We start from the raw sequence: 15128 nt of genomic DNA on the forward strand, positions 1-15128 counted from the left end.
CTTTACATCTCACTTATTTTTTTTCTGATCTAGATGATGACTTAAATTTGTGAGTCTACCACATTAAGAAGATAAAATATTGCATTGAAATAGTAGGCAAGTAGAGACAAATTATTTTCGGGGAAGTTAAAAAACTGAAATTAGAATCTGTTCGACCTCAGGGAATGGAAAGAAAAAATGTGATCGTGCTTAAAATACTATTTTCAAACCTTTCATTACTCCAGCCCTAGCAATTGAGGAAAGTTTGTTTTCCCTAAAATGCTGTATAGTAAGTATCTCCTTTCAGGAGGGAAAACTGTGGGAGAGGGATTGGAAGGAAGCTGTGACTAACTAGCTTTTTATTAGGGACCGAATACTGATTAAATTACAGGCATTATTTTAACTCAACTTGTCTTCCCAATACTACTGGGAGTTAGAATTAGAATTGCTGTATTTTGCAATGAGCACTGAGGAGAACAAAGACCGGCTACTGACATACAACTAAAAAGGTTTTTCTCAGAGAAGGACTAGACTTGGCAGTTTGGCCTTTATGCAGCAATTTCCAAGGACACGTTGGAGTTACAAAAAGAGGTACATGCTTTCTGAAATCAGAGGCACTCACCTGGACAGAAGTCCACATCAGTTCAAACTGACTTTCATGTTTTTGTGTGAGAAAAGGAAAACCTCTCATTTAAAGTTATGTGTTGTATATTCTCAAAATGTCTAGTTCCTTGTCGGGCTGATTTTCTGGGATGTCATTGACATATGGGGTAATGGGAAACAAATTTCTGTATAGTTATCAATAAATAACTATTTGTACTATTAACTAGGCTTAGGACCTGGAATTATACCAGAAGAAGTTCTTTTGGGTCATATTTCAGTTTAGAGAGCCAGCCACACATTGGCAGTTAAGGACTGAACCCCTATGTCTGTCAACTCAGCACAACCCCATTTTCAGGAATCTCCCTATATCACGACCACTTTGGAAATCAAATCATCATATCCACTTCTGAGCACATACCCTAAAAACTCTCCACATGTGTGCAAGAAATGTACAAAAACATTTACTGTAGCATTGTTAGCCAGCCATTGAGTATTGCTTTTCTAGAATAAAGGAAGTTGCATTTTTTTTTTCTCATTCTGTTCATGATCACTTCTCATTTATTACTCTTAGGGAAGTCTCTAATGGAGGCCTGTAGGGCAGCTGGCCCATTTCGGGGGAAGCATGACATCACAGATGCTTGTCTCTTCCTTGGCCCCATCTGCTAGAAATAGTAACTAAGTCCTTTACCTATGCTGGTAGGAGAGGAGCTGTAGAAAATCAAATTAGCAGGAGAGAAACTATTAGTCTTCATTTTCTTGTTTCCAACCTGCAAATACAGATTGTTAAATACACTTGTTCCCCAATCCTCATTAGGAAATCTTGAAGAATAGCAGGACAGGAAAAAAGCATGGGGATTATGAGAAAACAACAGTACTAAAATATAATGCAAAGTCAGGACTGTTCCTTCTCTTCAGACTATCTTATATTTGTAGAGTTGGTTGAATTTGAAATTTTTCATTAAATAATTTCATTCCTAGTTGTATGTGGATGAATGCCACATTTACAATTCCAAATGTATCTTTTTATTTAGAATTTTCTTTTTGGGGATCCCTGGGTGGCTCAGCGGTTTGGCGCCTGCCTTTGGCCCAGGGTACGATCCTGGAGTTCTGGGATCGAGTCCCGCGTCGGGTTCCCGGCATGGAGCCTGCTTCTCCCTCTGCCTGTGTCTCTGCCTCTCTCTCTCTCTCTCTCTCTCTATGTCTATCATAAATAAGTAAATAAATCTTTAAAAAAATAAAAAAATTAAAAAAATAATTTTCTTTTTGTTGGACTTGTAGATGAAATAATTGAAATGGGATAATCAATATATGAAATCATTTTACATATGGCGGTATCCCTGGGATGGTATCCCCTTGTTAAGTTCACTGGTGTTAAGTTCCTTGGTATATCTGTCTAAGGAGGCAAAGCTTTCACTAAAAATAATCCAATGGCAATGTCGTGTACCTGCAACTTTTTATTACTTGAGGAGTTTCACTTTCAGACCCAGAGACAAGGGATTAAGGCCAGTGATAGGCAAAGTGTTTTTAGAGTATACTGAAGGCCCCAAAGAAATCAGTTGGGTGTCCAGGAGGAACTGACATCAAACGTACGTTTTTAATATTTAGAGTTCAAATTATAGCCACAGAACCAACCATTGGGGATTGAATCATAGATCTGACTTCTTTTTGAAAAAATTCAATTTTGGAAACATTTCACTACATTTTAAAGCAGTGTAAGTCTTTAAATCATTTAGGTTTAAAATATGTCTCTTCTAGCATCCATTCTTAATGCCCCTGTTTCTTTTTTTTTTTTTAATTTTTATTTATTTATGATAGTCACACACACACAGAGAGAGAGAGGCAGAGACACAGGCAGAGGGAGAAGCAGGCTCCATGCAGGGAGCCCGATGTGGGATTCGATCCCGGGTCTCCAGGATCGCACCCTGGGCCAAAGGCAGGCACTAAACCGCTGCGCCACCCAGGGATCCCTAATGCCCCCAGTTTCTACCTATTAGTTCTGGTATCCTTCAGTAACTTGATCTCTCTTTTGTCATACATTCTTCTTTTGTGGTTTCTAAGGATATTGGCCTATTTGCTGTGCCTTGAATTTGCTGGCTCAGTACCGCCTATGGTCTTTGCTTTTGCCTAGAGAAATCCTTCCCCAGATGTCCACAGAGTTTTTTCCTTCTTACGAAGGAGGCTTTCTGTAAACACCCTTTTATTTTTATTATTTTTAAAATAGATTTTATTTACTTATTCATGAGAGACATAGAGAGAGAGAGGCAGAGACACAGGCAGAAGGAGAAGCAGGCTCCACGCAGGGATCCCGGGTCTCCAGGATCACGCGCTGGGCTGAAGGTGGCCACCCTGGCTTCCTCTAAACACCCTTTTAAAACTGCACTGCCTCATCTCATTTCTATTTCCATTCTCCATGTCATGGAACATATTGTATCTTCTACTTGATGGTTTTTCTGTCTATATGCACTAGATTATAAGTTATATGCAGCCAGGGGTTTTTGTCTGCTGCTCATACTTTGTTTTCAGGACTGAGAATAGTGACTGGCGTGTAGGTATCTGACAAAAATACTCATTAAATGAATTACAGCAGAATCTGTTGCAAACTACAACCCTTCATAGGAATAACTTGTATTTAATATAATTCTCATTCAGAAGGATTCTTACTGTCATGACATTTTATTTGATATTTTTATTTTAGAGTCTGAGGAAGAAACTTCAGAATTAACCAATACCCACTTAGTAATAAACTTCTAGATCACAATAGTTTTAAACTGAAATATCATCAGGATTTGAGCAGTTAAATAAATATGTGAAACACCCTATGTAAAATGTAGGTAATGATGAGGTCTGTGATACATAGGGGAGTTTATATACTGCCCTATTATAAGGCATTTGGATTTGAAAAAGAAATTTAAAACATAGCACTGTCTGAAGAAAACGTGTCTACCTGTGGTTTCAAAGGCCCATTTCAGCACTCAGCATGTGGCTGACAGGACCATGAAGACATTTTGCAAATCACATTGTTTTTTCTACTTCTTTTTAACTATGTACTCAGGTCTGGATATGTGTCTGACTCCACGTCAGGACAGGAATACTCAACTGATCAAATCTAATTACATTTGCTTCCCAGCTAAATTGTATATCACCTTCCCCTCTTGTGAGAGATATGGCCCCTCTTGGGTCCTCAGCATCTGATTATTGCAAACCTAATTGATTTGCGACATTTCATTAATAAAGTTAACTAAAACTAATTATACATATTGAATAAAAGTTTCCTGTGAAATGAATTATTCTATTTAGCTTAAGGGTTCTTAATTGTTAGAATGAATTGCTGAGGAGGATTTCAGAATTACTTTCTCTTGGGATATATATATATATATATATATATATATATATATATACACTCAACCAATATGGGTTGATGGATAGTGACACCATAGAAACTAAATGCAGAAAAAAATTGATTAAATATGAAAATTAAAGATGTCAAGCATCTTCCTAAGAAGATAAAAATCATAAAATAGGTTACATAGATCTCTTCATTTTAAGATATTAAATTAGGTCTGTTAAATCTGTCATATTAAGGTAGCTAAAATAGAAATTTTAATATATTGACATTTATTGTTTTATTCATAGTATGAATTTTCCTTTATTTAATTGGAACATATTCTATTTCTTACTCTTTAATTCAGATGGTATGTTCTACGTCATCCATCTAATTAAATCTAAATTCTAGCAGAAATCCAGGGGGAGCCTACTACTACTTCAATTGTCCCACCAAGCTGATGTGTTCTGGGCAAGAGTTCTCACAAATCAGGCCGTTTCCAAAGCTCCTTATTTGTTCCGTTGTGTATAAATAAACATGTTCTATGTAAAACAAAGACTAGCATTTATTAGTGGCTTAGAGTTGAATAAAATATGGCTGACCTATTAGTATTACATATATCACTGTTGTCATTGGTGACTCAAATTTACATTGCTTTCACATTGTCAAAGCAGTTTGGACTTCTTGCTTTACACTGTTAAGGCAATTGTTTTCATCAGGCTCTGTACACCGACCATCCTAGAGGGACCAGAAGTAATGAAATACCTAATCTGTTCTTCCTCTTTGACTTGGGAACATCACTGAGGAGCCAAGTTTCAAGGTCTATGTTAAGAGACAGCCTTTACCCACTGCCTGGTTTTATCTACTGCAGCTCTGTTTGCTTTCTATGGTGACCTATGTTGTGTGTAGAAATATTTTGGCCTTGCCTGGATGAGAGGAGGAGGAAAGCTGCTCCTGACTGGATTTTGGACTCGCAGTATGACATTGTTTCTGTTGTCCCAGGGCTCCACAGCATTTGTTTAAGTTCTGGAAAGGTGCCCAAGACCTAGTTCCAGGTAATTGGTTACCTTCCACAAGGTCTGTGCTGTGTTATTACGTTTCTAAGCTATCCTACACCTTTCTGGAATTTAAAAAATGATTCCGATACATCTAAGTCTTCCTAAAAGTCTTAAAAGGAACGACTAGTTGGGATCCCTGGGTAGCTCAATGGTTTAGTGCCTGCCTTCGGCCCAAGGACATGATCCTGGAGACCCGGGATCGAGTCCCACATCAGGCTCCCTGCATGGAGCCTACTTCTCCCTCTGCCTCTGCCTCTCTCTCTCTCTCTCTCTCTCTCTGTCTCATGAATAAATAAAATATTTTTAAAAAAGGAATGACTAGTTGAACGGGAAGGATGACAATATTTTTAGTACTAGTCAAAAGTTCTCCCTGCCAGCAAAACAGTCTCCACATTTTGATGCTAATTCTCTGAGCTCTTTTAATTATTAAAAATATTAACAGTAACCTAAATTTGAGTCTCCTATACAGTCAGTTATGAGCTAAGCATATCTAGCTCTATTTTCAAGCCTAGGAACAGTGTTTCTATAGATATACTGTGGATAATGGCTTAATTGAAGGTAAACTTGTTACTCTAAAAAGAAAGTTATAATATATATGTTAGTATTATACTATAATATTAGTATTATTAGTAATTATATATATAAAAAAAATTGAAAGAACAACCACTCAAATGAGTACCCTTTACTTTGCTTTTTTTCCATTGGTAAGATTCAAGGATTTATACTTGATAATTCTAAACTGGGTACAAACTTCTATTATATATGCTTTTATCGAAAAATAACGCTATTACATGTGTAAGGGGAATATAGGCTAGATATGTATATGCTTTTCTCATAGTTAGTTATATAGCTGTTTCAAACCCTTGATGCTTCAATGACTCAAAGACAAGTTTGTTTTTAATTTTTTGCCTGTGTAACACACAACCATTAGTCCAGGAACCAAATGGATTTGAACTACTAGGTATAAGTGACTAGAAAGTAATGGAGACTGACATTTTAATAATGGGATCATATTAGTAGAAAAATGATGACTAAGAACTTTAAGAATATACTATATAACATGTAGTGATTACATTAATTAAAAATTGAAAAACTACTGTTCTCTGTGATACATATAATTTGGAAACAAAACCAGAGACTTCTAGCACCTTGTACATTTCTATAAAAACAGAAAAAAAAAAGAAATAAGTCATCTAATACTTATTTTGCTTGGCTCTCCAATTTCTGAAAAAACATTAAGTCATCTGTACTTACGTCAATACAACTGAGACCTATCTATCACTGCAGAAAAAAAAAAAAAACCTCACGGAATATAAAGAATAAAAAAAAATGTAGGTTTTTAGAAATGACCTATATCTTTTCTAGTTTTGTTTACTTGGAGATAAACAAAACACTGCCCTTTCAGGTTCTGAGTATAACACCTAGCTTCATGACTCCATAGGGATTCATGCCTAGTAGAGGGCTAGACCATAGGGGGACTAAGAGGTGCCTTGTCTCCAAGATGTCAGTGGATTGGAGATGTCAGTGATGCAGGTAAAAAAAAACCCAACAGCTATATATTAGTTCAATATAATTGCATGTACCTCTTCTCACGATTTTTAAGAAAACGAGAACCTCTAACTTTAGAAGAGACATAAGATACTTAATTCCATGTATTTTTAATATGCAAATAAATAGGAAAAAGACAAAAGCACTGTGAGAACTATATACTAGATATCCTACAACTGAAAAAAATTGGAATTTAAAAAATACTTTAACATTTCCAAATAAGTTTAAAAGAGCAAAAAAAATTCCTTCCAAATAACAATGGAATTCCACTACAATTATTAGTAAGTTACTAATAGCAATAGTATCATAGAACTTTCTATGGTGATAGAAATGTTGTAAAGCTTTGCTGTCCAGCAGTGTAGCCACTAATTACATGTATCTATTGGAATACTTGAAATGTGGCTAGTATAACTGAGGAACTGAATTTTTAATTTCATTTAGAGTTAATTTATATTTACATTTGAATAGCCACACATGGCACATGACTACCACACCAGACAGTGCAAGGCTACAGATTTTAAGCCACTGAATATAGTCTTTATTTATTCTTCTAAATGTCCTGGTTTTCCTCATTTGTCATAAATAGATTCCGCCTTAAATTCCTCTGGTCCTATAAAACAAGCTCTGAAATGCTGTTTACACATTACTGGTTTAAATCAATAAGAGATCAGAGTTCTTTAGTTGTTAAGTTGGTAAAATGGACTCTCTAATGTTCAGAAGGTCTGAACACACCTTTTGTATTTCAGTAAGTGCCCATGGTTTGGGATGGGGCCTTGGAGATTATTTTACAAGAGACCAAAAGCAAAGTTGCTAGTTAGTAGCAGAATTGGTATAGCATCAGTTCTTTACCAACCGAAAGATAACTTCTTCGAATTAAGCGTGTTTTGCGTATTCATCTGCAACTTAATGGTTTGAAAAGGCTTAAGATTTTATAGTGTTCTTTTTTTCAGTTTTGTTATTTGTAAGCAAAACATACTATTCTGAAAGTCTTGCTACAAATGTGTGAATGTTAGAAATTGAGGGCTTCTAAAACAAGGAAGAGAGGATGTTCATAAAATTATTTCCATCAGGAACCTCCCTGGATTACTGCCTTGCTTCTTCTATTATAAGGGTGATGGGGAATTATGGACAAAGAGTTCCTTCTGTTCAGTTCTCTTAGGATGTAAAATAAAGCTTCCTATTAAGAACATATATTTCAATGTACTTTTTCTAGGGCTGGATTTTTGCTGAAAACATGTACAGCCCAGCTTTCTAAGCTTAACGACACCTCAAAAAAACAAGAACACCCCCCAACCTAAAGATTTCCAGTAACAAAACTCTGTAGAATGTTACTGTTTTTTGTCTCCAAGATTAAAGCAATCTTAAACGGTTTCCTAACACCACCATGGAGTGCCTTACAGCAACTATTTCCTATTTGCCAATGACTCAAAGAATAAAGTCACCTCTAACATTTGTCTACCCAGTTACCACCTATCCTATCTTTCTTTTGCTTTGATAAAATATAATCACAAAATATTCAGAAGGGGACAAGCTACTCTTTTTATTCTCCCTGGAGGGACCAGGGAGTGTCTCCCTTGTTAATTCAGGAGGTTAAGGGCTTGTTCCTTGAGCTGAGTTTTTGTCAGGATCAAAAAAAAAAAAAAAAAAAAAAAACCTTTTGATCTGGAAAACCCAGGAATTTTATGAAAAATATCAGGCAGGGCCATGTGATAGGAAATGGATGGACAGAGAAGTCCCTGATTACCAACACTGCCCTTTCAGGTTCTGAGTATAACACCTAGCTTCATGACTCCATAGGGATTCATGCCTAGTAGAGGACTAGACCATAGGGGGACTAAAATTGGACTATGTCTCCAATTCCACATAGCCTTTTTACCTGTATCTTACTGTAGCAAGAGAAACTTTTATAAGAATGAGACTCAGAGACATCTGTATTTTCTGAAGGTGAACAGGTCAAGTTTCAAGGTTTATGGTCTTTGGACACATGTTTCTGGAAGTGATTGCTTCATAGAGCTCAAATCCCCCATTGGGTGGCTGAGGAGAGGACAGTCATTTCCTCCCTGGTTCTCTTAAAGCCCTAGTTTGAAGAACAATCCACCCATGGAAATCCTTGCCAAGGGGTTACAAATCTCTCACATGGTTTATATCAATACAGGAATATCATGATAATTCTAACATTGTTGACATTTAAAATTACATAAGTAAATATGTTCTTAAGGTGCATATAAGGGATAAGACTGGATTACATTCTTTTCTGCTTCCTGTTTCTGTCACTAAAGAATAGTGTGTATATGGCTTCTTGTGCTACCTCCACTGTTGACACATTAGAGAAAAACCACTGACAGATACAGTGCTATAGGTGTAAGACATTTTACCTGGATGCAGAACTTGTGGGATGGCTTTTGCGTCTTATTCAGATGAGAACTCAGACATTTTCGACCAATTTATCATATATTAAATCTGGAAAGAAAAAGATTAATGTGATTCACTAAATAAGGTCAGATTTTCATTTTTAATTGACAAAGTAACTATTAACACTATATCTTAAATGTATTTTTAAAGGGAATGAAATCATCTGGTCCCTATCAAGGATATATTTGTCCTTATGTAGAGTTAGGCTGTGCTAAGTGGCAGTCTGTCATGGAATTTCATCCTCTTCCTGGTTATAGTCAGCATCTTTCCCCATTCCCTTGTAGATACGCACTAGAGGAGAAAAAACAATGTTTTCGGGTAAAATAGTGCAATGTTATTTAAGATACTTCTGTAGACGTAACTACTAATATAAGAAATAAAATAGATTAGATACTTGTGAATCTACAGTTAAACTTTGATAAATGATTCTTTTTAATACAAACCTATATAAGTGTTATTGCACCAGAATTGAAAAAAATCTTTTTTTTTTTTAAGATTTTATTGGGAAAAAGAAAAGATTTTATTCGGCAGCCTAGGTGGCTCAGCAGTTTAGAGCTGCCTTCAGCACAGGGCGTGATCCTGGAGACCCAGGATCGAGTCCCACATCAGGCTCCTTGAGTGAAGGAGCTTGCTTCTTTTCTCTCTGCCTGTGTTTCTGCCTCTCTCTCTCCCTCCCTCCCTCTCTCTGTGTGTGTCTCTCATGAATAAATAAAGAAAATCTTAAAAAAAAGGAATTTATTTATTTATTTATTTATTTATTTATTTATGACACACAGAGAGAGGCAGAGAGACAGAAAGAAGGAGAAGCAGGCTCCTTGCAAGGACCTCAGTGCAGGACTTGATCCCCGGATCGGGATCACACCCTGAGCAGAAGGTAAATAGATGCTTAACCACCCAGGCATCCTGAAAAAAAAATCTTTTTAAAAGATCTTTTTTTCTGTATTTCTGTTTTTATTTTTCATTGTAGTGATACATGCTTGCGATATCAATGTCAAGCTATAAAAGAGTATAAAAATAAAAGTACATGTCTCCTAGCTTTCTGTAATGGTCTTTCAGATCCACTTCCTAGAGGTACTTACTACTAACAGTTTCATATGTATCCTTTTACGACTTTTAAAAAGGATACACATGCATACAAATGTATATATCCACATTTTTTTCATTTTACACATCATACTATTCTGTTCTTTGCTTTTTTTGGTTAAATTTAATATGGTTAGAGCTATTTATACTGTATCCATATATCTGCCTCATTTATTTTGATGACTATATAGTATTCCTTTTTTTAAGGTTTTATTTATTTATTTATGAGAGACACACAGAGAGAGGCAGAGACATAGGCAGAGGGAGAAGCAGGCTCCCTGCGGGGACCCCGATACAAGACTTGATTTCAGAACCCTGGATCATAGTCTGAGCCAAAGGCAGACCTCTACCACTGAGCTACTCAGGTGCTCCACTACACAGTATTTCATTCATTGCACTGACACATGAAAATTTATTCAACTAGCCCCCTGTTAATGGGTTTTATGGTTTTATTTTTTCAGTTTCCCTTTTGGGCTGCTTGAGAATAGGCCTCAATGATCCTGTTTTTACATAGGCATTTCTAAACTATGTATCAGAAAAGTTTCAAAATGATTGTTGAAGTAAACTGTATAATCCACATTTTTGAGAGATACTTGAAAAATGTCCTCTATATAGGTTATACCAATTTATGATCCTAAAAATCTAGCTTATATCAAATCTCAAAATTTTTTTCAGTCTGATAAATGAAAAGTATATATTTGTCTTGATTTGCATTTCTTTAGTTATGAATGAGGGAGAGCTTTTTTGTTGTTGTTTTCTTATTTTTTGTAGTTATTCTACTAGTTTGCCTAGTAATGACCCTTTGCTCATTTTTCAACTGAGTTGTTCACTGTTTCTCATTTTAAAGAGCTCATGTTATATTAAGGAAACTGGCATTTACAATATAGAATATGGCAAATAGCTTTCCCAAGTTCCTGTTTATCTTCTGACTTTGTTTATGGGTCTTTTTCCTTTATGATCATTTTGATATTTTTATGTAGCCACATTAACCGATGTTTTTCATTATGGATTTGGGGGACATTTTTAAGAAAGAAATTTTGTAAAACTGAAGAGATTCAAGATGGCTATAGGTATAGTATAGGTTACTTTTTAAAACACAACGTATACCGACTTTACTATAACATTGTTATATGGAATGTTTTTGGCATTAGAAAAATCTCTTTTTATCCCAGTATTTCAGTGGTTTTGTTGTTATAGAAAAAGAAATTTCCCACAAGATTATTTCTCTTAGAAAAATACCACCATGGTATAAAACCTTGCGAACTCCTATAAAGCACTACTGTACCTTAGGGGGAAAAAACAAAAACAAAAACAGAGAAAAGGTTAGATTTGCCAGTATCATTCTCTACAGAGTGAGTAGCAGTTGTCTAAAGATCTGAAATCTAGAGTTAGTTGGAAGGAAAGTAATAGAAATTCTGAGACAAACTGAAAGTAAGGATTAAAAAAGTAATAGCGATTTTGAAAGCGCATACCAAAAAAGGGGGAAAGAAAAAAGTAACTTTTGATCTTAGCCTTGATCTTAATAACTCTCCAAAGCTTTTAAGATTGTTATATATTTTTCCTAGTCTTATCTGTTCTACAAAGATGCAGCTATTTAAAAAATATATCAGTGACTTTAATCACAAATCAGTACTAATATAACTATTTTCATTAGAACACCAATGACCCAAGTAAGGCCAAATGGCAACCTGACAAGAATCTATCAAACACACACACACACACACACACACACACACACACACACACTGGATCACAGTCATGATTTATGTTTTAGGTATTGCTCTACTCACTTATGATTATCTTTCCTTGCCATTAAATATTATTAACTATGTAAAAATGACTATATAATGTCCCATCATATGGTTTAATCTAATAGGAACTCAAAGAAATAGATTTGTGTTTCTCTCAAAAATTTATTCTATTAAACTAGAAGATTAAATGCCAGAACATACTCAAGAAATCATTACGTAGGGATCACATCAGATTCTTTTCCATTCCTGATAAAGTGGCAGCAATTAACTGTGTGAAGGTGAAGGGCTGGGATCCATCATGGTACAATGTGTTTCATGTGAAGTGACATCATTTGAACAGAAAGATTACTAAAGCTGGGTTAATGGAACATTCCTGTTCTAGTGGCATACTACACAGATTTAGAAGCATGTAGAATGCATTTGAATTGGATAATAAAAGGAGTTTGGGTCAAAAGTGATGATAAAAGTACAAATGTATGAAGTTTACCAGAAGAAATGCCTTGTTTTTCAATTTATTTCAGAAAAAAAACAGATGTAGATTCTTGTGCAGCCAGAGTCACAAATATTTGGGCTCAGTGAGACCGTCAGGACTGTAAAGGATCATAAGAGAATCACTGGCATTTTATCATTTATTAGCTCTAGGAAACTGCTGCTATGTGCAGTATATCTCCTGGGCACTACCGCCCTGCCAGGCCCCTACAACTTGGCATTATGGCAGCCCTGGGTTGACTGTGTCCTAAGCTGTAAGTTATAAATTAGATACTGTACTCTTAAGTGCTGCCCTAACTTCCAGATCTAAGCAGCTGGTGAAGTTCCATCTCCCAAGGATGTCCCTTTATCACTGGGAAAATTGTAGCTGCTAAGTCCTGTTGACACACCTCTCCTCTCAAACATCATCACAGGGAACCCAGACTCACCTCAGTCTTTTGACCAACATCAATGAGCCCTTGTCAGAACAACAGGCTTTTGGCCAGATCCAACTGACAGCTCTCAGAGAATCTACATGCACTAGAAGAAATTGTTCAGAGGTTCAGTCATTTGGAGAATCACTGGCTTTAAAATAAGCCACCATTTGCTTGCAGACTGGTTAGTAACTATGTTCATCTAGTTTTGTGAACCATGCTTGTAGATAAATGTTTATATTAAAGCTGAAAAGAGTGGTATATAATTTGAGTTGGAAGGTTGAATAGTTTATATAGGTAGGGAATTACTTAAAAGAAAAATTTTTCTTTATAGAATCAGAACACCAAAAGGTAAAAAGAGTAAATTTTAGTAAGTTATGAGAAAAAAATAGAGATATAAAACCTTAAGTTTTACATAATGAGCTGTCATAGTTTTAGTATTTATTTTCCAACTAAAGAAGGAATTTCTAGAATTCTTCATTATTGCACTTAAAGGTAAGGTGACAGGCAAATGCAACAACTGAAATGGAATAGATCACGTTTTTTCTATGAGAGAAACAGAACTTGATTTCAAATTGTAATATAAAATAAATTCTCAAATAAAAAGCAGGCAACCTAATGTAGAGCAGACGGTGTGGGGTGTCAGCTAAAGAGCACAGGAATCAAAATTCCTGTTTATATCTTAACTCTATCATTTACCACATTGGCGTGAGTTATTAATCTCATTATGTCTCAGTATCCCTTACTTCTCCCATTATTACTCAGTATCCTAATCTATAAAATGAGGATAAAGCAGTGCCTATTTCATAGGGAAGTTGTGAGGCTTAAATAAAAACAATATTGAAGGCTGAACATTGTGTCTGATATATTGTCTGTGCTCAATAAATGTTAGCGTTAGGTAAAAATGCTAGTCTATTAAAAAGCCAATAAAATAACCTCTAGGTAATCATTCTGAACAAGACCTAGGTGCTGTACACTTGGACTCCTCTAACTTCATTGTGCATCTGAATCACTTGAGGATTTTGTTAAAATGAAAATTCTTATCCAGTGGGTCTGGGTGGAGTTAGGAAGTCTGCATTTCTAACAAGTTTCTACATGATGCCCACGATGCTGGTCTTTGCCTCGACACTTGAGGTAATTGTGGATGGCTGCTCCCAATTTACAACACAGCGATTCTCAGTAGGGGAAATGGGAATAAGGAAAGTATAGACAATATATACAGATTTAGCATGCCTCCCAGGTGATTGTAATATGCTTGCCTTACCTTTTCCCTAATACTTAAAGAACTATTGATTTGCTATTTCAACTTTTATTCTGTTTCTCCTTTTCTTACTCTTTCCTCCACTTTCCCCTTGTCTTTACAGCTTTAGACTAAAAAACAGTACTAATAGTTCCCCCAGTTAGTAAAACATCAATTTCAAGTCATTTTATTGTGTGCAATAGGATTCTATACCCAAATGAGGTTAGAAAAATGGTTTCTCTTTAGTGTATCTCTTCTAAAATATAGGTATCTGAAAAATGTATTTTTGATTTTAATTTTCATGGAAAAAAACAGTTTCCATGGTTTTAGCTGAAAAGAACTAACAAGCAAGAAAGTGATTTGTGGAACATTTAGTAATAGAATACAAGGATGCATTAGATGTGGCACATATAGTATCAAAGGAGGTATACTCCCATAAGGAAGGGAAAGTTGGGGTGGTTATTATGGAATCAAACAATGTGACCACATTAGACATTCCACTTGGTCTGAAAAATAGGACAGAAGGAGGCTTGGTTTAAAATGGCTTCCCACTCCAGTGGCACTGAGATGATTGGAGAGACTCATATCCAAATATGTATTCAGCTTGACCAACATCTCTCTAGGGCAAAGACCATTTTTATACTTTAGTGTGTCCTTAAGGAGCTAATATCACTCAAACACATAGTATTCCTTTGTAAGTATCTTCTATTATTGCTGATACATTTCATACATGTAATTCTTTGTTTTCCAAGGTGGATAGAGGAAACTTGATTAATATTAATTGGTAAATATCTAAAGACAACCGGGATCCCTGGGTGGCGCAGCGGTTTGGCGCCTGCCTTTGGCCCGGGGCACGATCCTGGAGACCCGGGATCGAGTCCCACGTCAGGCTCCCGGTGCATGGAGCCTGCTTCTCCCTCTGCCTGTGTCTCTGCCTCATTCTCTCTCTCTCTCTGTGACTATCACAAATAAAAAAAAAAAAATAAATAAAGACAAGTACACAATCATGTATGTATTCTTCAGTATTCTTACTCTGAAGTTAATCGTTCAAAGTACTTAAATCCACTGATCTAAATAAGTTTTAACATCATTTGGTGAAGAATAAAGCAGCTTATACGCGTATAAAATGAATAAGAAATCACGTAAGACTTGACCCAAACTGAATGATTACTAATTCTATGATTTTAAATTTTAGGGACATTTAGACTTAGGACTTAGAATATGAAGGCA

The 15128-nt window shown here is 35.8% G+C and overlaps 1 protein-coding gene and 1 long non-coding RNA gene across 4 annotated transcripts in view; one reads left to right on the plus strand and one right to left on the minus strand.

Moving 5' to 3' along the window:
• The window catches only part of LOC140613872 (uncharacterized), a 148127-nt gene that overhangs the window by 114894 nt on the left and 18105 nt on the right, over positions 1-15128 (plus strand). The gene's annotated exons all lie outside the window — the stretch shown is intronic.
• Positions 1-15128, minus strand: part of AGTR1 (angiotensin II receptor type 1) — a 47702-nt gene that overhangs the window by 29069 nt on the left and 3505 nt on the right. Inside the window, exons 2-3 of one of the 3 annotated variants that reach the window (XM_072792350.1) lie at positions 12674-12764; positions 8886-8970 (exon numbers count right to left, since the gene is read on the minus strand). The exons of 1 other annotated variant lie outside the window; for it this stretch is intronic. The gene's annotated coding sequence lies outside the window, so the exon portion shown is untranslated. The remainder of the gene's footprint in view (positions 1-8885; positions 8971-12673; positions 12765-15128) is intronic. One more of the 3 variants, XM_072792349.1, reaches the window with a different exon arrangement.

Source organism: Canis lupus, chromosome 22 (genome assembly GCF_048164855.1).
Source record: "Canis lupus baileyi chromosome 22, mCanLup2.hap1, whole genome shotgun sequence".
Lineage (NCBI taxonomy): Eukaryota > Metazoa > Chordata > Mammalia > Carnivora > Canidae > Canis > Canis lupus.